General features: G+C 45.8%; 1 long non-coding RNA gene across 1 annotated transcript; it reads left to right on the forward strand.

Annotated features, from left to right (window-relative positions):
- Nucleotides 1-1,557: 1,557 nt before the first annotated feature.
- On the forward strand, nt 1,558-6,677 carry LOC101750021. Its single transcript, XR_001465596.3, has 3 exons — nt 1,558-4,017; nt 4,928-5,058; nt 6,635-6,677. It is a non-coding gene; the product is annotated as an uncharacterized LOC101750021 (long non-coding RNA).
- The last annotated feature ends 4,075 nt before the right edge of the window (nt 6,678-10,752 follow it).

Here is a 10,752-nt window from a genome sequence, read left to right on the forward strand (position 1 = left end):
ATTTGTTGCTTTGTGGGCTTGCTGTGTCTCCTTGTTTGGAAGGCACTTGACGGGGTCATTTCAGGCAAAGAATTAAGTTTTGCTGTTGACCTTGAGCTAGAAACTCCTTGGGTGGAGGACGTATCTTCTCCAAGCAGGCTCTTCTAGGTAGAATCATAGAATTATCAAGGGTAGAAAAGACCACTAAGATCACCAAGTCCAACCCTGGCCCACCCCACACTGTGCCCACTGACCATGTGCAGAGATGCAATGTGGCATACTTGGTAGGGCATGAGGTAATGGCCTGACGTTGTGCCAGGGGAGGTTCAGGTTGGCTGTTAGGAACAATTCCTTTTCCCAAAGAGCGGTGATGCAGTGGCACAGCTGCGCTGGGAATGGTGGGGTCACCGTCCCTGGAGGAGCTGTGGGGATGTGGCATTGAGGGATGCAGTCAGTGGGTGCGGTGGGGATGGGCTGATGGTTGGAATGGGTGATCCTAGTGGTCTTTCCGACCTAAACAATTTTATGATTCCATATTCTCAGGATTACTGCTGAGAAAAAGCATTAATGGCTGTAATGTTGCATAGCCCGGCTGTGAGTTAACTGTTCTATAAGAAGTCACCTCGGGTACCTTTGTAGCCCACATCTGCACGGTGTGCAGCACATGGAGCTGCTGCAGACGTGAGTCACCTCGAGCAGCATCGCAAGCTGCTCTAACGCCAGGCTGAGCAGGATCTCAAGCTGCAGCGGGGGCCTGGGGAGGGACTGGATGACCTATATAGGACACTGTTTCCATGGCAACTTCAGTCCATGTGAAATGCTGGTTTGGGTGGCACAGCAGCTTCCAGTTGGAATATATGCAGTTTGCCGCCCGCTCAGGGTGGGGGTCTTCTCCCCGTCCTCCCAGCCAGCCCTATCTCTGCTGACTGGGAAGCAATATGCCAGACGAAGCATCAGGTGCAAAGCCATGCTTAGCCATTTGGTTACTTTTGGGATGTGTTCAGCAGCTCCTTGACCCCCCTGGCTGTGTTCAGACCAGGCCCGTGCTGCTCTGCTGCTGGGCCTTGCAGGGTTACAGCTCTTGGCTGCAAGAGCAAGGCGCTCCTCTCATATGAGTGTCAAGCGTTCTCTGCTCAGCTGTTTGACTTTGGTAGCCTCTGTCTCTGGGATTTGTGTTTTGGAATAGGTGTTACAATACTTCAGAGTGCTTGTTTTATGTCCGTTTACTTCATCTCTGAAGAACTGCAGGACACAGTTTAAGATATGAAACCAAAGCACCCTACTGGCTCTTACCTGACCTGCTAAGATTTATCACCAGGCTGTGGAAAAGAAGCATTCCTGCAAGATGTCCCTGGCAGTGAGAAGAGGGGAGATGCCCCATGGGCATGCGATCCCTTTCGTCCTTCACATTTAGCTGAGCACGGCAGGGGCTATGGGTGCTTGGGGTGTGAAATGTCTTCAAATGCTTCAAAAAACAGGTAACTGAATAGAAGGAATGCCTAGCAGGAAATTCACATGGGGAAAGGCAATTGACTCTTCTCTTTGTGGCAGAGGAGAAGCCAAAGGCGAGGGGGACTTTGAGAATTACACTGCTTTTATTCCGCAGCAACTATTTACAGAGAGTCCCACACATGGAACTGTTCATTTAGAAGAGAGCTGATATTGTCACAAAGAGGTAAGTACGTGTCGCCCTCTGGGACTTGTCCTGTGGTGCACCTCGTGCTTTTGGCCATCCGGCTTAACTGTTGCTGCTGCTGGTACGTGCTCCACTGTGACATGTGCTGTCACTGGTGAGGCTGCACCTGGAGTGCTGTGCTCAGTGCTGGGACCCTCACTACAAAAAGGACACTGAGGCCCTGGAGCATGTCCAGAGGTGGTGGGGATGGGTTGGTGGTTGGGCCGTGGATGATCTTAGTGCTCTCTTCCAACCTTAGTGATTCTATGATTCTGCATCAGCACCTGAAAGCTAGAGGATTTCTGACATTTCAGCCCGCTTTTCCTTTTTTTTTCTAAAGGACACTTTTTATTTCCTGGCTCTTAATTCTGCAAGTTATCTTTCCTGAAATTGCCTTTTACCCATTTTCATTAGAAGGTTGCTCTTTGAGGGATTTATAGCATTTGTGCTTTCGTTCCACTTGTGTAGATACAATCAGTCAATAAAACACAGCTCTTGAAGGAAGATAAACGTCTGTATATACTCGTAAGCTGTGTTTTATTAATGGTGGCTGTATTTGCTTCTGCTAGAGCTCAAAGGCAGGATGAAGCTGAGGACAGCACGCTGTAAATACTCTTCCTCACGTCCCAGCTGTGCATTGCACGAGTGGAAAGGCGAGGGGCTGCTCACCAGAGGGCTTGCTTCCTTCAGAGCAATGTTTGGTGAAGAGGAGGAGAGACAGCCAGCAAGACCTGCATCCCCATTGAGGCAAAGAGCGCTTAAAACACGCACAGCCCCAGGCAATGCCCTGCAGGCAGCTCTGCCCACAACCAGACAAGGCAATGAGCAGCCATGCCTACTGGTTCTGCCTTTTTCCATAGTTCTCTGTGCCCAAATCCCATCAAAGGACTGGGAACTGTAACTGTAGCCTTGAGTAATGTTGGTAACTCCCCCCATGAAAATAACAAAAACAGAAGTTTGAAAAAGAATGGAAATTATCCTTCTTATCAGAATTGCCTTCAAACCCTCCAAAGGGTAATTGGTAATGTTAAAAATAAAGAATTGATGCTTATCAGCATGCAGGCTAACCTTGCTAACAAGGAGCATATGACTAAAGCATCTGAGGGTAGAACACATTGGAATTAAAACTGTATAAATCAACAATCCTTTAACAGAGCGAGGCTGGAAGTTCTGTTGCCTTAAATGGACAAGGTATTTTGTTTGGAAGTTGGTTCTCCTATACCTCCAAATTCTGTTCTATAACTTCTGCTGATGTCCCCTCTGAAAGCATGACATCCATCACATGTGCTCCTGTTTTCTGTACCCTCACAACCTTAGCACAGGATGTCCTCAGACCAACCTTTCTCTTGCTTGAGTTCCCTGCCCCCTGTGAGAATCTGACTGTGCTTCAGTCTCTCTCTTTCCTCCGTAAACTTTGTTCTTCATAGGGCTTGAAGAATGTGCTCAAGGCAGTGTTCTTCGTCCCAGGTTTGACATGGGTTGGTGGGCATGGTGGGGATGGGTTGATAGTTGGGCATGACGGTCTTGGTGGTCCTTCTCAGCCTTAACGATTCTATGATTCTATGGTTCTATACCAGACTCCTGCTGGAGCCATCCCTGGGGCTTTGTGGGCCAGGAGGAAGAGTGTCCCTGCTGGAGCTGTCTGGGTGTCTTCCAGACCAACCTCATATGCGAACAGCGATAGGGAAGGTTATAATTGGTGATCTGATCCTCAGTGATGTGTCATTACTGCAACGTCCAAATAACCAAAATGGAGTTTTTGATAATCCTTGTGCTGCACAGCCGTAAGTGCATCACTTCCCACATTAATCCAGAAAATAGTTTTCTTTTATGCAATAAAACCTGTAGGGAGAGAATGATCCCAAAGACTTGTGAAACCTTAGGAAATAGCAATACGAACTATTTCAGTCTTAATTAAATTACTTGAAAGTATAAAGTGAAACTGTATTTTCTGAGTAAGTGAATGGAGTAATTAAAATAAATCCAAAGACCAGCAGACATTTATCTGAGCTGCCCGTGTGTCTTTTTGGTAATTCTGTTGCACAAAGTTTTTCCTGAAAGGCAAAACAAAGCCACAGATTACAAATTGCTGGAGAGATGGGAGAATCTAAAGGCACAAAAAGAGGAGGGGTCAGCATGAAGGTGCTCCAATTTCATTTGCAGTTGATGACAGTGATTATGCTCCTCTAGGGGGATAATAGGGGCTTAGCAGCAAGGCTGGAGGATTCATCCTGACAACGTTTTTTTCCTTTTTGCAGGAAACAAAAATGGGTCTTCGTGGGGATGTGAGCAAATGTGTTGAATGTGAAACATCTGTGTGGACAGATTCAATGGGACACATGTTGCAGCCTTTCAGAGCCTGGGTAGGTCAGGTATTTCTCTTCGCTCTTGCTTGAGATACAGAAACCAGAATGACTTTTGTTAACAGAGCAGTGGGAATCATTGGCGCTATCATTTCCAGCCTTGAGCTGAAAGGAAATGTTTAGATACTCCTCTTTTTTTGAAGCTCAGTGTATTCATTTCAATAATACTGACAAACACAGAGGTTTTCATGGGCAAAGAAAGGACCTACAGAAGTCGTCCTAACTGTTGCATCTCCAGTGATGCAACATCTAGCAAAAATAGGATTAAGAGGAAACTTTTTTTCAACCACTGGTCCTGCAAGGCAGCTTTCTGCTGTGGAAACAAGAGTGAATCTTGTTGGGAGCTCTGCCTGAGAGTATGGGCTCTAGGGGGAGATCTGTTGCTCGTTGTAGAAGCAACGCTTGGTATAATCTTTGGTCTGTAGATATGTGGTGCTGACACCACAAAAGAGCAAAGTAAGAAATGGTGAAACTGGGAGTTACAGAGGTTGGAGCTCAGGGTATCAGTCTGCTCTGATCTCTTAGCGAAGCCTGATATCATCATTGCTGAGATAGCACCCAGGGCATAGCTGACATTTCTTGTTTCTCCTCTTGAGAGTAAACCTGAGGAGGTGGAATTTGATGGTTGGAGAAGCAACCAGACGAAAAATAGAGAAGAGATTCAAGAAGCTGCTTGGGGAAGTGCCCTGGTGACAACTAAAAGAAAAGAAAGAACACATCTGAAAGCATTATGGATAGGTATGGGATTCAAATTGGAAATGTTCTGTGCATTTTAAATACTTCTATGAGGGGAAGGAGTATAGGAGCTTTAATGTTTAATGTGTGCACAGTAATAGAAAGCTGAACTGATCTGCATGGGCCCATTTGTTCCATCACTGTCCAAAAGGAAATGAATTGAATTCTATTTTAGACCATACTTTGGATCTGGATGTGGTGATGGGAGAGATGAGAAGAATGAAAGCAATGAATATATCTGCCCTGGGATGTCCTCATCTGTCCTGGAAGGCACTGTGCACGTCCTTGGTATGGTGCAAGAAGCAGGTGAGAATTCAGTGCCTCTTGGGAGGGACTGTGCTGGAGTGAGAGAGGATCTTCTTGAGACTGAGATGCAACTGAGTGGTGAAGCAGTGGCACAGGTTGCACAGAGAGGTGGTCATGCCCCATCCCTGTAGACAGCCAAGGTCAGGCTGGATGGGGCTGTAAGCACTGATGGAGCTGTGGGTGTCCCTGTTCAGTGCAGGGGGTTGGACTGGGTGGCCTTTACGGGTCCCTTCTAACTCATACAGTGTATGATTCTATGATAACTGATTTGCATTGGAAATGGTAGTAGGATTTTGATTATAGAATTTAATGAATTCCAGATACCTATCATTTATATGTTAAAGACTTCTCGTAACTCAGCAACCAAGAGTGATTTCTCTCCTGAGTGTGACTAAACCCCAGATCTAGTATTTTAACTTCTCTATCGCTTTGCTTAAAGCCTCTTAATATGATGTCACTGAATGCATTTCAGGATCCCAGTGATGCAGCTTGTACTTTCATGCTTAGGCAATGTGGGAGCTGTCTCTCAGCAGTGTGATTATCTGCACAGTGGAGCTGTTCCCTGCCCACTGCTGGAGCTGGCATGGACTGGGATGTGCTCATTGTAGGGTACCATCCTCTTCCTTCTCTTTACAAGGAGCACTATGGATGTATTCTATGCTTATTAGTCATAGATTTGGCCTGTGGCATCCACCAGCTTGTCTTGTACTTCCAATGGCCCACACCTTTCTGTGGACCTCCTGCAGGTCTCCTGATTTTACAGCTAAGAAACTGACTGTGGCTGACACAGAGCGATCTCACCAGGTTGCTAATGCCAACATTAAATGCAGTGCTCTCCATCCCATTAGCAGTCCCCAAAGACCATACTTGCTGCAGCTCCTAACTCTTTGATCTTGGCAATTACTCTTTACAACCAGAGCTCCTCTCATCTCCTCTGCTGGGGTTTGGTCTTTTGACCCCCTGCAAATTTTCACAAGGAAAGATTTGCCTTGTTTCATCTGGTTCTGCTCAGGAAGTGAAGCTGCAAGCTGTGCCACATGCTGCCTGGTAACGCTCCCCCTAACCCTCCCTCACCCTAACCCTCTCTTCTCCTTGGAGGGCTGATTCTATACCCAACTTATACCTGCCAACAAACGTATTGCCTTCCCATCATAGGTATACAGAGTAGATTTGAACCAATGTAACTTTCTTCCCAGTGACCCCCTCTGCTGCAGAGGAGGGCCTTACGTTGTGTGTCTCTTTGGATTTCTTTGCTATGAGTTACCAGGAGCCCGGCTTCCCCCCACCCACCTAACAGTTGCTATGGGGACTTCAGTTGCTTTAAAACTTGCAAAACAAATTCAAGTCTCCTCATTCAAAGATGCAGGCATCAAACTAAAACTGTGAGAGGAACGTGAAGAAATATCTGTGGAGGTCCCATCTGAGTGTACGCTGACTTACAAGAGCCCAAGAAAAGAAATTTCAGACAGCTCAGAATATTTTCAGCCGTCAGCCCAGAAAGAGCATCTTCCTGAAGATAAGCAAATCACCTTTTTACACACGCTTGCTCGTTCAGTTCTTAATCTTTCTTTTGCAGTTACGTAAAGAGAACGAGGACAACATTAACCGTGTACCACTGGTAAGCTGATCCACTTGCTCCAAGTTATCAGACACAAAGCTCTGCAGGGCTGGTTCATAAATTGAGTTGGATATATGCATTTTTTTCTTTTTTTTTTTACATCTGTGTTATTCTGAGCTCTTATGTAAACACTTGGAATGCAATTTCTATATATACTGGGCTTGTTATGCAACTGCTCTGTGCAGTGATGCCAAAGGGATTTAATTCTCTTATCGCTGGCTTTTAGAAGAAGTGATCAAGCATTCTTTCTGTGGAAAGCACAGAGAATGATCGGGGGAAAAACAATAATAAGAATGGCAGAAAACAAGGACAACTACAAATTTAAAAGGAGGAAAAAAAAAATGTTCCTAATTTGCAGAACTACTTATGGTGCCTTTTAGTGAATGCACGATTCTCGCTTCAGTACAACTCGACTATATTTGCTCTTTATGGAAATTTCATTTTCATTCAATGGCTCAATATACATCTGTTTCACAACCCATGCTGAATACTTTATGTATTATTGATGAAGCATGCTTATTTATAGCAGATGTTTAGCAGGATGTCAATGGAAAGGATTGCTGGAAATGTGTTCCATCCGAGCTGGAGGCTGGCGTGCTCCAAAGCGACGACGCTCAGCACATCCCGAGAGTAGTTATGTGAATGTGCTGGAATTGCTGAAGTGATGGATAAATGGCAGCTCTCCACAAGGGCTGCTGCCCTCCTTGAAAACATCTTGAAAATCATGAAGTTGCTTCGTACAAAAGCCAATTCTTTTTGTGGATTAGAATGGAATTAATTACTCAGTTAACATATTATGTACTAAAAACCCCACGCAAGAAAAACTGAGGTTGCAAATTCAAACGTTTCGACTTTGAAGCTGCTATGCTGGAGTTTATCTGAGTGAGATTTTCATAGAATCACAGAATGGTTGTGTTGGAAGGAACATGAAAGAGCCCCCAGCCCCAACCCCTGCCATGGGCTGGCTGCCCCCCACCAGCTCAGGCTGCCCAGCGCCCATCCAACCTGGCCTTGGGCACCTCCAGGGATGGGGCACCCACAGCTCTCTGAATTAGAAGCACTCTGTGATTTAATTCTGCATCTTTACCATTTAATTAAGCACCTGACTGAACTGGTGATGCTGAGAACTTGAGCTAGCACACTTAGGCTGTAAAATGGTAGAAACATTTAAAAAAAAAAACCCACAACCCCAACAACAAAAAATCCAACTCTGTTGAATTTCCTTTTATGTTAATATCTCCCCCAGAAATACTTCTTAAAATAGCAGCATTTTTCTTTGGAAACATGAAGGGTTTAGCGATGAGCAATTCCAGAAACTTTGCAATGAAAGATGAGTTGGCAAACGAAGAGTAACTAGCAGTGAAGGGCGTGACTGATGGGTGATCTTTCAGCAGCATTGTTATTTGCTTTTCAGGTGATTTATGCCATTTATGGCATGGATTATGTGGGGATTGCCTGCTTTTCCCAGGGAACAGCCATAGGACGAGAGGGGATGGCCTGACGTTGTGCCAGGGGAGGTTCGGGTTGGCTGTTAGGAGCAATGCCTTCTCCCAGAGAGCGGTGAGGCAGTGGCACAGCTGCCCAGGTGGTGGGGTCACCGTCCCTGGAGGTGTCCCAAAGCTGTGGGGATGTGGCACTGAGGGATGTGGTCGGTGGGCACGGTGGGGGTGGGTTGAGGTTGGAATGGATGATCCCGGTGGTCTTTTCCAACCTTATTGATTCCATGATTCTATGACTTCTCTGTTCTGCACAGCAATGAAGTCTGCATTTGCCATGGGAAACTCAGGAAGAGTAAGAGTTTAGTTTAGGGAACAAACTCCTTGTTTTCACCACCTCGTTTTCACTTCTGTTTGCAGGAAAAAAACTTCTTACTTCTTCTGTAAATGCTATGAAATTTCCTCACATTTATGGCTCATTGTGGATTTCCTTGATGACAGTTTTTTGATGTCCCAGTGAAGTACACATGCATTCCTCACTCTTTCTGTGATACGTATTTCTAAGCGAACATCACTTTGTTTCAGCCTGTTCAAGGCACAATTTTCTACTGTGATGTTTCGTTTTCCATTTAAAAGCTAACACTGCAGAAAGGAGTTTAGATGTTAGGCAGAAATTCTTTACTCAGAAGGCAGTGAGGCCCTGGCACTGCTGCACAGAGAGCTGTGGGTGCCCCATCCCTGGAGGTGCCCAAGGCCAGCTTGGATGGGCCTTGGGCAGCCTGAGCTGGTGGGGGGCAGCCAGCCCATGGCAGGGGTTGGGGATGGAGGGGCTGTAAGGTCCATTCCAACCCAAGGCATTTTGTGATTCTATGGTATGATTTCAGTAGCATTTCATGAGTTGCATCTGGAAAGGCTTGGCACCTCGTATCACTGCCCCAGTGAAATGGAAGAAGGCCCAGTAAGATGTTAGGTCCCTCTCCCTTCCTGTGCCTTTCTCCTCTATTTCAGTCCCACGCATAAACAATCTGTTCTAATTACAACAGTAACTTTGTATGATTGGAAGTGAAGGGACCTCTACCCCGCCAACGCGACCTCTGTGCAGCAGCCCTGCCTGCCGGGTGGTGACAGCTGGGACAGCCTCGCTCTCTGCCAGGTCAGGTTTGGACAAGAAAGTGTTTTCCCTCAGGCTTTGCTGTATTTTTAACCTTGCATTTTTGTATGGACTCAAAATTTGGTGAGTGAAACAATCACAGCTGGTTTGTACAAAAAGCCTTCATCTCGTTTGAAGTGGGCGGTAAGGATGCTGAGGCTGAACCAGCCTTTCTGTGCTTGAAAATCCATTCCCAGCAGAGGAATTTTTGTGGCATTTCTTCCCCTGTAGCACGAAAGCAGGATTGGATTCAGTGTTTGATGAACCAAAACAAAATGGTGCTGAGGAGCAATTCTGTTGGAAGAAATAACAGAAAACTTCCAGCACAGCTTGCATTGTTCTCATGTTCTTCTTTCACTGTTGCAGTGAAATCCATGTTCCTCTCCCTGAAAGGACTGTGAGAACAGCAAACCATGCTGTTTTCTTCCCAAAGGTGTGTGGGTTTTAGTCTGTGACTTTGCTTAGGGTCCTGTAAGAGCAACAGCACTGAGAGCAAGGACATGTGGCTGTTCATCACAGAGATCTGACAGCTGCTTTGCATTGCTATTGAGAGGAATGCCATCACACCACATCACCCGGTTGACATTTGTCCTCTTCCACTGGGGATGTGCCTTATCTGAGTCCCCTCATGTAAAGCCAGGTTGGGGTTTTCTTCTTTGGTTGGTTGATTTTCCTGGTTTGGATCTATAGCTGTGCAGAAAGAAGCCGGCCTGTTTTGTTTTGCATTGTGATTTTGAAGTCCCAAATAAGATCTTTTGGGGCTGGGATGTTTGAGCTGCCACGGGGTGTGGGCAGGAAATAGGTTTGGTTGGTTGTTTCTTCTCTGAGCTGCTTTGAATGTAGAAAATTGTGAAATCCATCAAAAGGGCACAAGTCTCTGAATGACAGCTGCTGCTTTGTACCTTCGTTACCAATTTCTGCAGTGGAATGAGAAACACATCAGTTTTCTGCTCTTTAAACGTGCTGCTCTGTTTCCACCTTTTGCCCTGTTTCAATAATATAAATAGGTGTATTAATTTCGCTTTGTGACAAAGTTCTCATGGACTTAATGAAATTCTGCTCCTTTGTTAATCCAGCAGCGTGAGCAAACAAAGCCAGGAAGCGTGACAGGAGAACACTTAATCCATCCTCCTGTTATCCTCCAACATGTTTTCACCTGTTTGAGTGTGAAATGGGAGCATTTCTGCAGCTGGGCATTGCCATCCCGTGCATAAAATATCTTGAAACCTGTTCTCAAATTCATTTCTGAAAACAGAAAGCACTGCATGTATTCAGCTTGGAGAAGAGAAGGCTTCGGGATGACCTCATTGCGACCTTCCAGTACTTGAATGGAGCGTGTAAACAGGAGGGGAACGGCTGTTTACAAGGGTGGATAGTGACAGGACAAGGGGGAGTGGTTTTACACTGAGACAGGGGAGGTTTAGGTTGGATATTAGGAGGAAGTTTTTCACACAGAGGGTGGTGACGCACTGAACAGGTTGCCCAAGGAG

This window comes from Gallus gallus, chromosome 3 (assembly GCF_016699485.2).
Source record: "Gallus gallus isolate bGalGal1 chromosome 3, bGalGal1.mat.broiler.GRCg7b, whole genome shotgun sequence".
NCBI lineage: Eukaryota > Metazoa > Chordata > Aves > Galliformes > Phasianidae > Gallus > Gallus gallus.